At 47.3% G+C, this 19,964-nt stretch overlaps 1 protein-coding gene and 1 pseudogene across 4 annotated transcripts in view; one reads left to right on the top strand and one right to left on the bottom strand.

Annotated features, from left to right (window-relative positions):
- MRTFB (myocardin related transcription factor B) overlaps positions 1-6,012 on the bottom strand; it is a 137,876-nt gene extending 131,864 nt beyond the window's left edge. For 2 of the 3 annotated variants that reach the window (XR_013975649.1, XM_080942507.1), the window contains exon 1: positions 5,986-6,012. The gene's annotated coding sequence lies outside the window, so the exon portion shown is untranslated. Of the gene's footprint in view, positions 1-4,138; positions 4,220-5,985 lie in introns of those variants that run through there. The other variant, XM_080942508.1, reaches the window with a different exon arrangement.
- A 13,066-nt stretch (positions 6,013-19,078) lies between these two features.
- LOC308440458 (microtubule-associated protein 1 light chain 3 beta-like) lies at positions 19,079-19,460 on the top strand (annotated as a pseudogene). The gene has a single exon. The product of its transcript is annotated as a microtubule-associated protein 1 light chain 3 beta-like (transcript).
- Positions 19,461-19,964: the final 504 nt, after the last annotated feature.

The following is a 19,964-nucleotide window of genomic DNA, read 5'->3' as shown; positions in this document are numbered from 1 at the left end:
CCAGGAGGAATCAAGATGGAGCTGGAGGAGGAAGATGTAGATCCAGGTGATCTTAACTGTCAATAGATAGATATGAATACTTTTAATGGTTTTTATAGGTCTTTTTATCTCATATAGAAGAGCAGTTTGTATCTTTGTCCATTGGATCTAAGTTTATTGTGTAGAGAGTTTGTGGATTGAGAGCTTGAAAAGCTACCAGGCTTTGGAATGATATTTGTGCCGGGCGGTGGAGTAAAGGAACACTCCACAGTGGTCATATTCACCTTGGACAGAAACAACAGGGGCTGTGGAGTGAACCTCCACTGAGTTCTTAGAGGCGGCCTGGAGTGCCAAGTGGTGTGGGGACCGAGTATGTGTGCGTCTGTGGAGCGAGACCTCAGGGGCCGATAAAAGGTTAAACAATCCTTTTAATATTTACTGCAGCACATGAACACATGGTTCATAGAAAAAATGCAGAGCTGGCAGGATGGCACAGAGGGTAAAGTGCTTGCTGTATGAGCGTGAACCCAGGTTCAGATCTAGCACCCATGTTTCTACAGTCAGATGGGAGGCTAAGACAGGAGGATACCTGGGACATTTGCTGGAGCTAGCCTGGTGTACATAGCAGCAAAACAGACTGGAAGGTGAAGACTGATGCCCAAGGTTGTCCTTTGACCTCTACATGCACAGTCCCTAAACAAGAGTGACACAGTACACATATTAATTTGGGCTGTGCGCATGTCTTAGTTGGGATTACTATTGCTGTGATGAAACACCATGATCAAAAGCAAGTTGAAGTGAAAATAATTTATTTGGCTTACACTTTCGCATCACTGTTTAACACTAAAGGAAGTCAGGACAGGAATGGAGGTAGGAGCTGGTACAGTCTATGGAAGAATACAGCTAACCTTGTTCCTCAAGTCTTGCTCAGTCTTTCATATAGTACTCAGGACCACCAGCCCAGGGATAGCACTACCCACAGGGGCTGGGCCCTCCCAAGTAAGTAATTAAGACAATGCCCTACAGGCTTATCTGCAACCAGATCTTCTGAAGGCATTTTCTCATTTAAGGTTCCCTCCTGTTAGATGACTTCTTGTTTGACATAAAACTATCCTGCACAGCGTGTAATCTACAGATGATTTTACAGCCTGTGGAGTGTGTTTATGAGTTAAATGGAAACACTATCTCATTGTATACGACTCAAGCAAAACTGGATTTCATCATCTACACAGAATCCTCTATGGAAACTGGGGAACAACCATACCCATGTAAGTTCTAAGTGGTATAATTCATGAAGAAAGGAAGCATTTATGACAAATAAAATCCAGCTCGCTGACCCGGCAGCCCCTCTTGTGGGAGTACATCAAAAGCATGCTTGTCTGTATACATAAACCATGAACACCCAAGTTTTCACTGAAGAAAACATGGATGTCTCCAAGTGGGGCTGGCTAAGCAGACCCAGAACAGAGAGGATGCTGAGAGCTGTTTTACAGTGTTTTCTGGGTTAAGACACCACTGGCTCAAAGGTTAACGGCACTGGCTGCTCCTGAAGACTAGTTCATTCTCTACACTCACATGGTAGCTCACAACCAACTGTAATTCCAATATACCTTCTTCTGCCTTCTGAGGTCACCACCCACATGTGGCACACAGACATACATGCAACCAAACACTCATACATATAAAATAAAAATTAATGCAACCTTTAAACGTGTTTTCTATAAATGAGCATGTAAACTGCATAACTAATGGGAGAGCCAGTGACGGTAGGCTGCAGTGCACCCACCGGCGTCCGCTTGTATCTACAGAGAGACATGATGAACACATTGACAGAAAACTGATGGCGGCTATGGGGAGGGGACCCAAGAGAACTGAAAACCTGGTTTTCTCAGCATGCCCACATTATTTAAGTGTTTGAGTCATATGAACACTTTGTCCGTATAAACAGAATTCTTTAATGTTGAAACAATACTCACACAAAGAGTACTGCCTATAAGCCAGAGTCCAAATGTCATGATTAGAAGGGACTATTTCTCTTCAATTCTACACTGAACAACCATGACAAAGAGTTAGCATCTCCCCCTCAGTCAAGCAAAGCATGTGATGATGTTAAAAGTCTCTGGAGTAGCAACCAGAGCTATGACTTGGTAAAATGTCCCCTTGCCTGTGCAGACGCCAGTGGTGGCCAGTAGTCCTGGAGATACATGCTCTACTCTGCTGCTTCTCCATTTTCATATGTGATGTGCACTGTGTGTACATGCATGTCTCTGTGTATGTGTGCAGATGCATATGAAGGCAGGTAGATGCCAGGAATCATCCATGATTGCTTTCTCCTTATTCATCGAGGCAGGGTCTCTCAATCAAACCCAGAGCAGCTCACCGACATGGAAGTCTCAGTCGCCAGCTTGCTCTGTATGTGCCATCTCTGACTGACGTTATAGCTGAGCCACTGCACCCACCCAGCACTGACCTGGCCTCCCAGTGCTCAGGCCTGTGTCATGGCATTTTAACTGTGGAGCCATCCCCACAGCTCCCCATCTGGCACTTCTCCCAAGCTCAGTTCACACTTGTCTGCAGAACAAACAAGCCCCAGGGCCTTATGGAGAGCTGGGGGGGGGGGGGTGTCACCAAACATGAAGAGCAAAGAAATGAAGTCCACTGGGGACAAGGTGATCAAGCAGTTGTGCACTGGATTTCCTGTGAGCCCACCCTGGTGTCAAACCAGTCAGACACACACAACTTTCCACATACACTGCCTGCTTCCTATAGTCAGTGTTTTCAAACGCATTTCTTACTAAGCAGTAATAATTGAGAATCACTGAAATTAGTCCAAGGATGACCATTCGAAAAAGTTATAAAGGAAAGGATATTGCAGAATGGAAAAGCAAAGAAAACAGCAGACAAAATGATGCACACTCGCCTAATGCTTGCAGAGGCCACCACCCTACGTGAGGCTTTCCTCAGAACATAAACAATCCACAGGGTTCTAAGAGTGACTGTGATTCTTTTAAAACTTCACTATAGAGAAATAAAGTTAAGATAGAAGGATCTAGAAAGGTGAGAGGCTTCGATTTGCAAGTCATTCTTTGGATCCATTTTTTGTTGTTAGAAATCAACCAATGTGTGAATATGTTTTTACAGTCCCTATTTCCCTGAGATGGCATCATCAAAACACACTCTTAATTCATACTTAATTCATTTAAGAACAGGTAGGTTGTGCTTGCGGGACCTATGTCAACTTGACACAAGCTAAAGTAATGTGAGAAGAGAGACCTCAACTGAGTTTAGCTTGTGAGCGTGCCTGGGCTGCATTTTCTTCGCTCCTGACTGCTGGGGGAGGCCCAGCCCACTGTAGGCGGTGCCAACCCTAGGCAGGTGGTCCTGGATTTTATAAGAAAGCAGGATGAACAAGCTAGTAAGCAGTGTTTCCTCAAGGCCTCTGCACCAGCTCTTTTTCCAGGTCCCCCCCCCCCCCAGTACCTATACTGGCTGTCTAAAATGATGGACTGGTATGGAAGTGTAAGCAAAATTAGCCCTCTTCTTCCCAAGTTTCTTTTGGTCATGATGTTTACCACGGCAGAGAAATCCTAGCTAGAACAGGAGTGTTTTTAAAATAATGATTAATAAAACCACCAAAACCATTGGCCTTTTGTAACCCTGGAACTGGATAGTGTTTGCTTAACGCAATAAAAATGAATTTTCACTTAGATGAATTTTCAGCTCCCAAGGGTTCATTGTATCTTTGGTAGACAACTGTAAATGTAGCATCCCATTTTCACAAGTCTTTACTTAGATGTTAATTTCCATAGTGGCTTTCTAAAGTAACAAGCAGCACAGAATAAATGTTTTATAGCAAGAAGCAACTTATATTTAAAGAAAAAAAGACAAAAAATAAACTTTTTCCGATTTAAACAATTTGAAATTTACTGCTGTAGGTACAAATGGACCGAGCTGAACTTTTGATTTTTTTTTCCTCTAGCATTGACAAGTTTCCAATGAAGACAAGACTGTGAGCCAAGCCCTAGAACTGCTTAGACAGGTCATTTTAGTTTTCACTTTTGAGCACATTGGTATTTTCCAGATGCACTACTGTCACTAAGTAGACAGGGCCCTGCCATGCCGACTGGTACTCACTGACACTCCCAGCTATCACACCCACCTCACGATGCTCAGCAGTTCAAGTGTGACCAACATTTCCAACAAGGATTTCTACCAAAGAGAACGGCTGCAGATGAACAGGTATTAACCCTGGCTCCTGGGAGACAGAGACAATCCATGAAAGAGACACTGGTCAAAGTGGCTGTCTTTTTATGTTATCAGACTCACAGAGAGGATTTTATTTGTACTTCCCAGTGAAAAGTGTGCATTGGATTCTGCTGTTATAATTAGCCAGATGGTAGAGCTCTTGCTTTATATAGTGGTTCTGAGGGCAGAACGGTCCCCATGGCACACTGTTATTGAAAGCAGCTGCAGTGTTTCCGGCCCAGGATCGACTCTAACACATGGGTGGCAGAGGTGATAATCAAGGCTACCCTGGCCCATAAGCTGCTCACTACAAATTAACATTCCTTTACAATCATTATTGATCCATTTGGCAAGTTACTCTGGGAAACACCCACCACCCTGCCCCAATTATGTAGGCCAGCATGGTGAGGGAAAAGTGAACTTTGTGAACATCCACACCGCACATTACACCTGCACCCACTAGGCGAACATGGAGCCTTTACTGCCAAATGCAACCATTTCAATTCCTTATTAGCAATGATAAGCATTAGGGATTCGGAGTACTCCCTTCAATGCTGAGAACTCAGACTTTGTATTGGTTACAATGTAGCCTGGAATACAGCATCCCTGGAGGGCTGTATTATCTGAACCTAGCCTGACACAGGCTGTGATTTATCTTGCATGCTGTCAGTCAGCCTACGTAGTTTTTCTCATTAGCATCAAATTACCTCAAGTAACACGGTTTTATCTCAGGTCCCAATCTTTGTTTCTGACTTTGAGACTCGCAGTGCGACAAATACATGCGCACATACATACGTACGTGTGTGTGTGTGTGTGCTCACTAGCCGCAGGGTCCATGACATTATGTCCTACCTAGCAGGGTGTCTGGGCTGTGCTAACGTCATAGCATGTTATTTCTTCTTCACGTGTAAAGGAGAGCACTCCACTGACCTTGGATCATGTATATGAAGATATACTATTTGTAAACTTCGTGTGAGGGTGGCAAACCTTTGCCACAGAAGCAAAAGGCCTTGACTATGAACTTCACAACCACTCATCCGAAGAGTGTGATCACTTGCTCAGACAAGAATCAAACTTTTTAAAGTTTCTTTGCCTGAGGCAAGCCTTGGACAATCCTCCAGGCCTGAAACCCCCGCACCCAGCACACCCCTCATCGTTCTCAGACCCTGCTCACACACAGGGCCAAAGGATGACTTCCGAACAGAGAACTAGGGAACTTTCAGAGACAGAACAAAAGCGGTGGAAAACTTTCTCACTAGAAACACCGGACGCTGCGTGCAAATTGCAGGAGGGCTTGCAGACACACCCTCTGCAGCCCCGAGGGGACCCCAGGGTAGAGCCGCGAGCAGGGCTGGGGAGGAGGATGGAAGGTGAGTCCGGGGCGTGGGCCGTCCCTATCCCACCACGTCCCCGTCGAGTGGCTTCGGCCAGGGCGCTGCACCTCCCTGCAGCTGCAGCGTGGGAGCGCGCAAGCAAAGCGCCTGGTACCAAGCCAAGGCTGCCGGGAAGACCGGGCCGCGGCCGCGCACAGGGACCCCCGTCGAGGGAAGCCCGGACCCGGTGGCCCCGAGACCGCGGCCGCCCCGCCCCGCCCCGCGCGAGTCCCGGGACAGCGAGCAGCCGGCGGCACCGCAGCAGCCTCGAGGACGCCACCGAGGACGCGGGCCTTCCGTCTGCCCGTCTCCCGGAGCCCGGCCTCGCCCTCCGCAGCTCTCCCCAGCCTCAGCCCCAACAGCCGCCTCTCGCCCGTTCGCCGCTCACCTCCCGACCGCCGCCGCCGCCGCCGCCGCTGCAGCTACCCCACCAGATCTCGCGAGAGTTCGCTCCGCCCCGTGCTTACCCTCCTCCCGCCTGAAGGCGGCGGGCCCCGGTCCCGTCCTGGAAGCTCCAGGTAACGCCGTGCGGGCTCCGAGGTTCACACCCCGCTTCTCTTCTCCCCTTCGGCAACCGCCCGCGCTGCTGACCCGGAAAAGCTCAAGCCCAGGTGCGAGGCCGCTAGCACCGCGCTCTCACCTGGCTGGCTCGGAGCGCATGCGCAGCCGCTCTGGGGCGCTAGGCGCTCCTTGGTTGCTGCATAAGATCTGGCTGCGCCCACAGTCAGACAGCTCTTGCTGCCTCAGTAAGTGCATTCTTGCCGCCTTCCCATCCCCGAAGGCGGTTGCAGTGGACGAGCAGACCAGCCTGTGGAGTCGGTGTGTCGCTGATGCCCCACCTGCACCTGTAGGATCCCCTCCTCTTGAACCCTGCCTCATTCCCAACCCCTCAAGAGTTCTCCAGAGTGCAAGAGGTGACCCTGGCAAGTGGTCTGTAGCAGCCCACCTGTATGAAACTACACAACAGAATGTTTTTCACACTTTCACCAACTCCATAGAGCCCTAAAAGCAAAGTATGTTCTAAAACACTGAGAGAACCAGGATAGACCATGGACATAGAGCATGCATGGAGTTAGGTCAGCGGTTCTCAAACTCGTGTGTCACACATCAGAACCGAGTATCATTTATATTAAGATAACAGTAGCAAAATAATGGTTTTGGTTGGGGGGCGCCACAACCTGAGGAAAATATTAAAGGGTCCCAGCATTAGGAAGGTTGAGAAGCACTGCATTACTGTGTGACTTCTTCCCAAAACAAAACTTAGAGTCATTACTTCTAAGGAAGAGAGGCCGGCAGAGTGAGATGCATCAAAGTGGGTACCCATAACCTCCTGTCTTAGTTAGGGTTTTACTGCTGTGAACAGATACTGTGACCAAGGCAACTCTTATAAAGGACAGCATTTAACTGGGGCTGGCTTACAGGTTCAGAAGTTCAGTCCATTATCATCAAGGCAGGAACATGGCAGCATCCAGGCAGGCATGGTGCAGGAGGAGCTGAGAGTTCTACATCTTCATCTGAAGGCACTAGGATGATACTCTAAAAGCCCACAACCACAGTGACACAGCTACTCCAACAGGGCCATGCCTTCTAATAGTGCCACACCCTGGGGTGAGCATATACAAACCATCACACCTCCCAAACCTGCAATGAAGAAAATACCCATACGGTCACAGTAACAGTATTTGAACTTGTATTGAGTGTAGGGCCTGGCACTGCCTTGTGAGAAGGTCTTTGTCTTAGTTGGGTTTCTATTGTTGTGAAGAGACATGATAATTCTTATGAAGGAAAGTATTTAATTAGAGCTGGCTTACAGTTCAGAGGTTTAGTCCAGTCATAATGGGAAACATGGCATAATACGGGCAGACACGTTGTTGGAGAGGCAGATGAGAATTCTACATCTGGCTTCTCAGGCAGCAGGAAGAGACAGTGAGCCACTGAGCCTGGCTTGAGCTTTTGAAACCTCAAAGCCCACCCCAATGACACACTTTCTCCAAGGCCACACCTCCTAATAGTGCCGCACCCTGTGGGCCTATAGGGGGCATTATTTGTTTTGTATATTCCTGTAAGCTGGTCCCTCTGTGACAGCTTCTGCAGAATCAAGAGCCTTGAAGGTTCTTGCATGATCCCTGCAAACTGCACTGAGGCCTACAAAGCTAACCCATCCTGACAATCTTGTGATGTCAGCAAATGTGGGCCCACACCAACCTTCCTAACTTATACTGCCTGGAAACCACTCCTCTTACAGAAACCAAGCATGTGGATGCTGAATGTGCTAAATAGAATGGGGTATAGATAAAGAAACAGAGACTTCATCCAACTGGTAGCCACTGGTCCAAACTGGTTCAAGCACTATTCACTTGCTAGCTTGGTCAGTCTTCCCGGAGACCTCTCTCTATAAGCAGGTTCTCTGGGGGGAAAGAACCAGTAGATACCCTATAGATGCATGAGAGGGTTTATCCCGGAGGCTAAAACCCACAATATGCTGCCAGCAAGACTAGCAACCATGGAGGTCTGTGACCTAAGTCAGTCCAAGTGCAAAGGCCTGAGAACCAGAATTGCTGATGATGTAGTTCTCAGTTTCAGGCTGAAGGCCTAAGAAGATGCAGGGCACGGGGAAGGAATTGGCCCAAGTCTCAGGGTCTGAGAATTGGAGTACACATTTGTCTTCAGCTCTTAAGGCTTATTCAGCCCCCTGATGCAGGGGTCCAGGATGTCCAGGCCTGCCTCACACTGTCACACACCTCAGTGGGAGTGGGTATTGTTTCTTTTTCACAGATGAACACAGAAAGAGTCTAGAAAATGAGTTTGCCTAAGGACACATAACTGCTAAGTGGCAGTTAGGAACCCCATTCTAGATGACTGACTCCAGACCTACAAAACTCCACTCTGCTGAGCTACTGTATGCAAAGGCATGCACTGCCGATACTAGTTACCCGTCTATCCCTGGAGCTGTGCCATTGAGCTGCACCCCAGAGCTGTGTATGTTCTGCTCATGGAAGAAACCCTCGGTCTCCGGAGCGTTCCTAGCCTCCCTTAAGTAGCCACATGCTTTGCTTCTTTGTGTTGTCTTTTGTTTATTTGTTTTTTAAGGCTCTCCCCCCACTTATACAGGAAAGGCTACCCAGACAATTTAAAATAGCTTACTCTGGAAGTCGCTAGATGGAAAGCAGACGTGTGTGTGTGTGTGTGTGTGTGTGTGTGTGTGTGTGTGTGTGTGCAAGCAAACAAGGGCAAAGGAAAGATGAAAGCTGAAAGTTGTTAACAAAATTGTGGTGGGACTGGGTTAACATCGGTGACACTGTGAATAGAGAGACAGGTCTATAGGAACTGTCTATCACCTTGGGCCTTGTCACTCCCAAATTCAAGTTTCTATCCTAACACAAGCCATGTCCCATGTTTCCACCAACAGCCTGCTACAGAACCGACCCTCAGAAGAAGTAGCAGCACCCACAAGGGCATCATTGTCTGACTACCCACATGGGAAGTGATGACTACATGTGCATCTTCTTAAAGGGCCATGGTATCATTACAGATGTAAGGTGTCAAAATGTCTTTTGATACATGAGGGACCATTATAAATGCTAGTAATAGGGTTCGGTTAATGCCCCAGTAAAAACACTTTATGCCCTAACTGGCAAGTATTGTGTTAATAGCTGTGAACAAGACCAGCATTTCATGTTCTAGAGGGATAGAGAAGTCAGTAAGGACAAACAAGGCCCCTAGAAAGGGGTTGGGGGATAGATGGCTCAATGGTTAAAGCTCTTGCTTTGTGTCAGTGTGAGGACCAGTATTCAGACCCACATAAAGTGGCATGGTAGCACACATTTGTGATCCCAGCATTCTTGTAGTAAAATAGGAGAAAGAGACCAGTAAATGGCTGAAAACTCAAGGACCAGCTGTCCTGTCATAACTGGGCACACATCTCAAATGAACACCCAGATTGTCCTCTGGACTCTATACACCAACCCACCCCTCTCTCACACACATGCCCCACCTCTCTCTCTCTCTCTCTCTCTCTCTCTCTCTCTCTCTCTCTCACACACACACACACACACACACACACACACACACACACAGAGACACCATACACATACATAACTTTTTTTTAAATAGGGGGAACATATGACTGAAATGAGTTCTTAAGGATATACCAGAGACAGTAGGTGTCTTAGTTAGCATGCTCTTGCTGTGAAGAGACACCATGACCAAGGCAAGTCTTATTAAATAAAGCACTTAATTGGGGGCTGGCTTGTTGCAAATATATCAGTCTGTGGGAGCCAATCTCATTTAAATTTCCATAATAGACAAGGTGGAAAGGGAAAGCATTCTAGAGACACGGACAACAAGGATCAGCAAGAAATACTTTGGATAACTAGGAAGACTGGGTACCCAGGGGCTTTTGGAAATATCAGAAGCCACTTTCACGGCAAAGTGTGGTGACATACACCCGATCCCAACACTGGGTAGGCTGAAACAGGAAGACTTTTTTAGTACTAAGCTAGCCTGAGCTATACAGCCAGACCAGACCCTACTTCAACCATGAAAAGATCTATACATGGCATGACCATGTAGAGACACTGGAAAGGAGGTGCTGAGCTGAGTCGGGAAAGTGCCCGGGTGTAGACTGGATCAGCACAAGTTTGTCATTGTGGAGCCTCTGTCTCTGCCCAAGGGTTTGATCAAAGGCGGTTCGATCATTTCTGTCGCTCTGATAAAAATACCCTGACAAAATGCATCACAGGGAGGAATGTTTATTTGGTTTAGAGTTCCAGGCTAGAGTCCATTGTTGTAGAGGAAGTTAGGGGCAGGAGTCTTAGCCTCCAGTCACACCATCTCCACCGTCAGTGCCGGAGGGAAGAGAATGCACCCACGCTGCCTCCCTGCTCACTGTCAGCTAGATTTCTCCACTCCGCCTCTCAGGGGCCGTCCCAGGAAACGGCCCTGCCCCCCTTCAGGGTGGACCTTCCCACCTCAATTTACAGACAAGACACCCCTAACATACAGACACACCCACAGGCCATCCCTCAGTAAGACTTTTCTTAGATGATTCTAGGCTGACAGTTAAAAAACAATCAGCAAAGTCAGACTGGCTGTAATCGACAGCCATTGTATCTGTGGATAAGGAAATATTCCAGGACCAATTCTGGCATCACAGAGTCACCCTTGAGATGCAGTGTCCACCTCCTTTGCTACTAAGACAAAGAACACGATGTCTCTAGTCAGCTATGAGTCCCACAGAGCAGCTCTGATCCCATGCTGACGAATGCAGTGGCAGCAGCAGGGTGAGCCCCTGACACGCAGCACTTGGGGTGGTAGAGGGCTGCTGGCCCACCTTTCAGTGGTGGTGAGTTCACCCAGTCAGGCCTACAGTGTGGCCTGGGGCACTATTCTTAGATGCTTAAAGGAAAGGTCTCCCCTCTCCTCATCTAGTGCCCCCATGGGCACTTAACATCCTTACCCCTCTACCTTTCTGCTTAAAGCAGCCAGGACTTCTACTCAAGAACTCTGACCCTACAGAGGCCAAAGCAAGCTGGAGCCTGGGAGACTCGGAGGACATGCTTGTTGACGTAATGGGCAAAGGCAACTTTCTCTGCTGTGAGTCTGCTGTGACTTGGAAGTCACAGTGATCACTGGCACTTTGCCTATACGAGATGGGAGGCATCAAGGCAGAGAACAGAAAAGCCAAAATATCTTGACTCCTAGGTGACATCAGCACACTGCTGGGAGCAAACCTAAAGATCCCTGGACAGTCCCATCACCAAACTAATAACCAGCCGAATGTGGTTTCTGTCCACAGCAACCCACGCATTCACAGTGGCACAAGACAAAGGCAGCGGTTTCTGAGGAGTAGGCATGTACAAACCCTGTGCATTCTCACCACTCTTACCCAGCTCAGCCCTGTTGGATACGCACATCTCATTCTGGAAAACATCAGCTCCCCGCTCCTCCTGTCCTTTGATGGGCAAAGTGTTCTCTTCCCTCCTTTCACACAACTGCTAAGTAGCAAAGCTGAAGGTTGTCCAGATTCCAGGCTTTTAACCGCTGTGTTTAATGCCATGTGCTACCCAAGCTCATTACATTAGAAGTAGAAACTGTAGCTTTGAACCAGCTGTTGAACGAGGACAAGTCCAGTTTTGTCTCTTTATCTCTGCTCCTGAACACCCTTTCTGTTTTGTTTATTTGAAACAGGGCCTCATGTAGCCAAGGCTGACCTCAGAGAGGTCCTGCCCCCTTTGCCCCTAACTCCCAAGTAGAAGGATTGTACGTATATAAAAGGTGCTCACCACACTGCCTAGCTTTGAGCACGTCTTCAGGTCCACTGTGAAATGAAGTTGACAGGACCACCTTCTCGGAGGCTGATTATCATCAGTGCTGCTCTGCCATGGATTGTCCTGCAGCCGTCTGTATTTTGATGTTAATGCCACTTCCCCAAGAAGAGCTGCCTAGTCACATACTCAGGTGACTTCACCAGAACCTTCCCATCTTAATTAGTAAAATAAAGGTGAGAGCTGGAGATTGGGCGGGGAAAGGGGAGGGAGAGAAGGGCAGAGGAGGATCAAGATGGAGGTCGGGAAGGATGAGCTGGATCCAGGTGGACTTAATTAGCGATAGGTAGCTATGAACATTTCAAGGATTTTATATGTCTTTTATCTCATATAGAAGGGCAGTATGTATCTCTGTCCATTGGATGTAATCTTATTGTGTAGAGGGTTTGTGGATTGAGAATTGAGTATATAAACCTGTATAGGGCCTTAGAGTCATGTTTGTGTTGACTGGGGTAAAGAAGCACGCCGGGGTAGTAATTCCGCCTAGGATGAAGGCAGTCAGGTAGGTGGAGTGAGACCGTGACGGGGGGGAGGGGAGTGGGGGACAGCTTGGACTGAGTGACAGTGTCAACATGTGGCTTCATACTAGAAGTGACACCCTCAGAGTGAGACTGCGGGGCTCATAAAGAGATAAGCAAATTCACATTTTAATATTTACCACAACAGGGCTGAGCAAAGATGTCTGTCTCCCCAGTATCTAGGCACACACATGATGGAACTTCCTGGTTCCCTTGGATCAGGTCACAGTCTGGCCAAAGACTGAATAGAGAAAGAATGCAGCAGTTTCTGGGACACGGTATTAAAAGCTAGAGTGAAATGGGGTTCTTTCTGTCCAGCAGGGCAGTGCCCTGGACGGTAGTAACTCCACTAAGCAGAGTTCTCGCCCGCTTACACAGTGTGAGCTAAGGATGCTCTCTGACTCTTAGCTGTCTAGAACTCGGCCTTGAAGGCTCCTCAGTGTGCATTGGTCTGTGTTGACTGATCGTTTTTCCTCCATAACTATTAGTCTTGTAGTTGTGAATTCAATTTAACTGAGGAAACGAGGTTTTAAATGGCGTCTGTACTGAGTAGATAACCTAAATGAGCAGCTCTTTATATCACATTTACTCTGATGTATATTAAAGCAATCTCGAGATGGTTGATCTACTGAAGGTTACAAATACTATGTCATCTTGCTTTTTAAATATTCCATTGTGGGTGTTGTATTCACATGTGTGTGAATGGGTTTGCATGTGTGGGGTACGTTGTGTGGGCATGTGCATGTGGAGGCCTGAGGCAATGTCTCAATGTATGGTCTTGCTGGCCAGCTTGCTCTAGAGAGTCCCTTTGTCCACTTTTATGTATGTTCTGGAGATCCAAACCCCGATCCTTACTGCTGGCCACTTAGCACTAGCCACTTAGCAATTCCCCCACTCTATTATGCCTTTTATATAAACAATTTGAGCATCCATGATTTGGAAATCCCTGGGGGCCCTGGATACTTAATACTGAACAACTGCACATGCAGTGAGATTCTTCACCCATTGATTCAAAGTATTGTGCCTAGCCAGACAATAGGAAAGCTTAGACTGAATCCCTGAAGATTCCAGCCTCCCACCACTGCCAAGCTAGGAGTCCTACAGCTGTGGTCCATCCCTGCAAGTCTAGAACTCAGTTTCCACTCGTGAGGGCCACAAGGACTGAGTAAACAGAGATGCAGAGTTAAAAGGAGTTACCATAGGAACATGGCAAGCATCTGAAAGACACAGCATGAAGTGGGAACATACAGGCACTTTATAAGCAACAAAACCCTGCAGGTAGGACAAAGTCACTGGCAAAATCGATCACCAAAGGAATGACAAGGTACACGGCTTACCTTCCTAACATGGAGTGTTGCTTGTGTCTGCTTTCCAGATGCATAGCTACTTTGCACTAGGCCCTGACCTCTTAGCTTCAGTTACTTAATGCTTTCACTATGATCCCTACCTTACACTGAACACCATCTACACTTTGGCTCCCACTCCGGGATCTGCTGGTATCTCTTCCTTCCAGTCTCACTATCTTGTCTGCAGAATCCCTGGCCAGATCCTGGAAGGCTGGGTGGTACTGTGACCATGCCCCCTTGGGTGTCCCTGACCCTACCATGTAGGTGCTCTGGTCATTAAATTGCAAATGTTGGGGGTGAGCCAACAAGAGCCTTGCCACATCTCAGACAAACATTAAGAGCACTTGTGCTAACAAGCAACAGCCTTGGCTACCTCAGTACCTGGTTCAGTAAAACCAAAGTGTTGGATCTCAGTAAAATGGTTGTTGTGCAAGCATAAGGACCTGAGTTCAGATCCCCAGTGCCCATGTGAAAAAAAAATGGACATTGAGGCACATGTCTATAATCCCAGCACTCAAGAGGCAGCTCAGGTACCTGCTCATTGACCACTGAGCCCCAGTTTCATGACAGAGACTGTCTCAAAAAACAAGGTGGAAAGCAAATGAGGAAGACACGATGCCCACATCTGGCCCCTCACACTTGTGCACTAACACACTTTCAAAGTCTGACTACCACATGATAGACATTTCTATTAAGACCGGTCACACAGTGAATATTGGCCAAAGACCATTCAGGGTTTTTTCCAAGGCTTCCCACCTGTGGCTTTGTGGTTACTGTGTAGTATCAGCTCTCTGAACCTTAGATGTAGAATGGTATTGAAGAAAGCACATACTTTATACAGTCTGAATCCAGGACGACACCAACTCAAGAGCATTGTCAAGCTATGAAGAAGGCGGTAAGATCCCAGCCCCCTTCACATCATGGCTGTTTCCTCATCTCAGTTATAACCACCACTCACATGTCCCTGACGACATCACCCTGGATGTGACTCACCACGTCCTCTGTCTCTTCCTGCCAACTCAAAGTAGTTTTGCTAAACATTCCTTTCAAAGACGGAGAGTGTTCTTGGAACTCTCCAAATGAGTTCTACATTGTCTCAGGAAGGTTCAGGGTACAGGTATTTCAGATAGCAAGTCCCCCACAGGAAGCCCCACTGGGTCCTTGGGAAGTTTATGCCTGGTGACATTTTCTCCAGACTTCCTAGAGTCAGCTAAGAAGCTATGGGTTCACCCTAGTCTGTCTCTTTTGTGACCTTGACATATTCTGGCTGTGGGTTTGTAGTCTGTTCCTGGTAGAAGTAGCAGCCCCCCTCCCCCATTGTCAGGGGATGGTCAGGATCCAGGCATCATTGATAACATGAGAATGAACAGTATGTGGCTTTTCCCCCCCTCTATTTCTAGCAAAGGCTTAAAGAAGTGGGCCTCTTGATCTGTGGCCCTAAAACCTGGAGGCCAGCACTTCTCAACCTGTGGATCTCAACCCTGTTGGAAAACAGATTACACTGGGATTCATAACAGGAGCAAAGTTATAGTTCTGGAGCAGCAGTGAAAGAGTTTTAGGATTGGGGTCACCGCAATGTGAGGAACTGTATTAAAGAGCTGCAGCATTAGGAAGCTGAGTGGCACTGCTGTCGGTCATCAGAGAGAACACCTCTGGCTGCCTCCCCTAACTCTCCCACATCTGGAGGGCAGTGGGCACCATTTATATTTTTTTCGGTGGACTCATTTTTTGAGGTTTCATGCTGAACACGACTGTGTTGTTATGAAAGGATGGAAACAGAGTATCTGTCCCCTCCCAACCCCTCCCCCACACACACAGTGTGCTGGAAACCAAGGAACCTCAGAGGAGGGGAAAGGCCTCTTGCAACAAGACAATTGTAAGTAAGCTCAGCGTTCTTGATGGGAAGTTTTTGAAGCACTCAGCTATGAAAGGTTGCCGCTGGGACACGGAGGTGAAAACTCACAGGGATAAGGATGGAAATGAAGCAGCTGTTCTCCTGGGAGGAGTTGGGCACAGACATCAGTTAGGGGGTGGTGACACGTGCCTTGAGGAGAGAAGCCAGGGCCCAAAGTGAAAAGCTACTGTTGCAGGGGCCTCAAAGGACCATGGAGGAATCAGGCCTCTCCTTTCTTCCAGGACCACGTTGTCAACACGGAACTGCTTAGATGCACTTTGTTCCCATCTGAGTCATTTGTCTGGAATAATGAGCTCACATTCCAGAGCCCTGCTGACCCTCCTGCATCCATGCTCAGTGCTGCCTGCAGAAGGAAGGCCGACCGTCAGCTTCCAACAAGGTCCAAGTTGTGCCAAGCCATGTGAGGGGTACAGAGAAAGGAATGAGAGGGAATGTTTTCCACAACTTTGTCAAGATTAAAGTATCATTCCTTCAATTGGAAGGAAATTTACCTCACAATTACAAAGAAAGAAAACATTAAGGCCTAGTGGCAAAGGGTCCCAGAATGTAGCACTGAGAATACATTTCACTAAATCTCAGTTTCTAATGCCATCCAGGGGAAGGAGCCAGGATTCCAGAGGGTGAAGGCACATGGAAACGTTCCTGGAAAGAGGACCAGTGACCAAACCTGGGATGGTTTCAGCAACAGAACAATGGCACTGTTGGATTATAAATCACACAATGCAACAGATGCAACTAATTCATATGGCTAGGAATCCGGAGGGGGTAGGAAGGAGTTCTTTTCTTTAGGGAGGACGTATAATTAATAAATGAGGAAGAAATGAAGGAATCAGAACAGTCCCTGTTGAACCACAGCATTAATTTCTAAGAGCGAGGTCTACAAACAGAACAGGCACCATGTTACTCAAGTGCTTCAGGTTATAGTCACCACTCATAAGCCATACCAGGGTAGCAAGCTTAGCTCAGTTTACAGCCTTTGCTAACCACTCACATGATCGATGAGGACATTTCTCCAGTTTTCTAAAAGCATTATGAACCTGAAAGTTGTACATTCAAAAGCTGGTAATAGCTGGGTATGGCACTAGCTGGGTATGGTAGGCAAGCCCGCAGGCCCAGGACTCCTGAGGCTAAGACAGGAAGTTTGCAAGTCTGAAGAGAGTCTGTGCTGCACACATGGTATGACTGTCTCAAAGAGAGAGAGAGAGAAAGACAGAGAAAAAGACAGAGAGACAGACAGAGACAGAGAGATAGAATGACAGAGAGACAGAGATAAAGACAGAGACAAATGGAGACAGAGAGGGATAGACAGAGACAGAGAGAAAGAGAGACAGAGAAGAAAAGCAATCCCCAAATCCAGCAGAGCAGAACAAAAGTAAAGCACTTTGGAACAATCTGTACCTTGTGCTGAGACCTTCATAGGGGATTTCCATTCAGCGTCACCTATGTAGTGTTTGGCTAAGCTCCAAGGATATGAAGTTGGACACATAGGCAGCCTTACTAAGTACTCACCAAGGAAAATGGACTAAATGCAAGAATGAGGATTCAAGAGTTGGCTCTGCCGTTACAATCACGATTGCTGCTCCTCAGAAGACCAGAGTTTGGTTCCCAGTACCTGTGATGGGCGGCTCACAGCTGCTTGTGACTCCAGATCAAGGGGGATATGACATTCCTTTTGACCTGTGCAGGCACCAGCATTCACCCGTGCACATACACACAGACATGCACATACACAAAGATAAAAACGGAATCTTTTAGAAAATAAAGTAAGAGACCAGAGAGATGCTCAGAAGCTAAGGGCTCTAGCTGTTCTTCCAGACGACCTGAGCTCAATTCCCAGCACCCACATGGAGGCTCACGACTGGCTGTAACCCCAGTTCCAGGGCTTCTGATGCAGTCTTCTGGCCTCTGCATGCATGTGGCACACATATATACATTCACCCATACACATAAAAATAAATCAATTTTAAAAAACATTACCTAAGTGGAGAAAATGCAGAACCACTGTGAATGGTGGCTGAGGCAGGAAGCCAGCCAGAAGGCCTGGGAACATTCCTGAAGTGTGGCACTAAGGCCCGAGCCTTTGAACAGGAAAGAGCCGAATCAACCCAGAGACAAACATGAGAATGCTAGGCAGGGGGGCAGTTCTCCGGAAAGACTTGGCTGTGTATCTTCATTCATTTTCTGTTGCTACAAGTACATGCTAGAATCCGGGAACTTTGTAAAGTAAGACATTTTGCTTAGCTTCACAGTTTTGAAGACTGAAAGCTCAGAATTAGGCAGCCCCATTTGTTCTGTCTCTTATGAGAGCCTGCCTAGGTGTGTCGCACGTGATGAAGGACATCCCAATGGGACTACGTTCAGTAAGAAGAGGGAAGTCACATGCTGTGACAGGAAACTATGAACCATGGGGACCAGTTATGGTCTGTGTGCGTGTGCTTATGTGTATGCTCGGGTGTGTGTGTGTGTGTGTGTGTGTGTGTGTGTGTGTGTGCATATGTGTGTGCAAGCCAGAGGTTGACATCAGCTCTTCCTCAGCTTTGAGATAGAGTCTCTCAGTATATGTGAAGCTGGACTGTCTGGCCAGCAAGCTCCAGAGCACCTGAATCCTCAGTGCTACAAATGTAGGTACCTGCAGCCATCCTGGCTTTACCTGGGTGTTGGGAATCCAGGCTCAGGTCTCCATGCTTGTATGGCAAGCACTTCACTGACTGAGCCATCTCCCCAGACTACCCTCAACCTCAAGCCTTGCTCTCTTTTATACATAACAGTTAACTCTTTTAGGAATAATCTGGGCCCCTGTCAGAGGTACACATTCTTTCCAAGAGTATCCTGAAAGAGCCAGTGTCCTAGGTATCTCCTACTGGGTCCCATCTCTTACAGCCTCTTCCATCTCAACAGTGACTTTCTGGAGACCAAACTTCTGGGGTGTGAACTTTTAGGGGACAAACTCTACCCAAAGCATAGCAATGTGTTTAAGGAAATGTAGTGCCCATCTCTATGATCAGGGGGCTCTAAGCTGACTTATGTGTTGGCCACCACTACCACATTACACAGCATCATTTCAAGAGCCTGCCAGGGAGAGGAAAAGGAAAGAGCTAATCTGAACCCTTTAGCGTGCGTCACAAGGAACATTATGGCATTATCTTCAGTCTAAGAGCAAGTGACATGCCACATCAGTGGGAAATAAACCTCCCTGCTGTTCACCTGCACTCGCAGAGTCTTGTGGGTAAAATGGAAGCAAACGGAGCTTAGGCATGAGACATACACAGGGAAATCCAGAGCAGAATCAAAGTAAAGAAGGTAGAAAAAGAAATGACCGGTTTTGATTTTTAAAACGAATGGAGGAGGATTGTGTAACCTGGGACCCCCGCACGCCATGCCATTCGAGAAGACCTTCAAGCAGCGCTGGAGCTTCGAACAGAGTGGAAGATGTCCGGCTCATCTGGGAGCAGCACCCCACCGAGACCCCAGGGATCAGAGGTGATACGAGGGTGAGGAGCAGCTGCCCGTCCTGAACAAGACAAGTTCCTTGTACCTGGTCATGTGACTATGAACGAGCTCATCAAGGTAATTAGAAGGCGCCTTCAGCTCAGTGCTAACCAAGTTTTCTTCCTCCTGGCAAATGGGCACAGCATGTGAGTGTGTCCACACCCACCGATGAAGTGTATGAAAGTGACAGAGATGAAGAAAGCTTCCTGAACATGGTCTATGCCTCCCAGGAGACATTCGGGACAGAACAAGGCAGAAAGGGACTTTAGCAGCAGAAGCTGGTCAGCTCACCACCCACAGATCAGAACGTAGGCACCCACATAGGGTATTAGGAACTGTTTATCAGACAGAAACTGAGCTCCATGCAAGGGCATTCCGCTTGGAAACTCGGCTGTCCTGTGTTCAAACTTTACAAGTTTAAAAATAAAATACATCCTAAAAAAACTGGAGGAAGATATTTTGAGAAGTGTTGTAGAAGACAAGAGAGTAGGGGTGTTCAGGGAGCTTAAAAGGAAGGTTCTTAATATTTAACTTCACTTTGACAATTCTTTTATTTATTTTCTTTTGTGGCAGAGTCTCACAATGTAGCACAGACTGGTCTTGAACTTGTAACTGTGTTGCTTCTGTCTCCTGAGAACTGCAATTATAGTAGCATATGGACCTGACATATCTGTGTGTGTGTGCATTTGTGTGTGTGTGTATCCATGTGTTTTTGTCTATTTGAAAATGTGTCTGCATTCTATACATAGTTCCACTTATAAAGGTGTACCTAT

Source organism: Micromys minutus, assembly GCF_963924665.1.
Source record: "Micromys minutus genome assembly, chromosome: 31".
Classification (NCBI taxonomy): Eukaryota; Metazoa; Chordata; class Mammalia; order Rodentia; family Muridae; genus Micromys; species Micromys minutus.
This window is presented reverse-complemented; position numbering and strand designations above follow the sequence as displayed.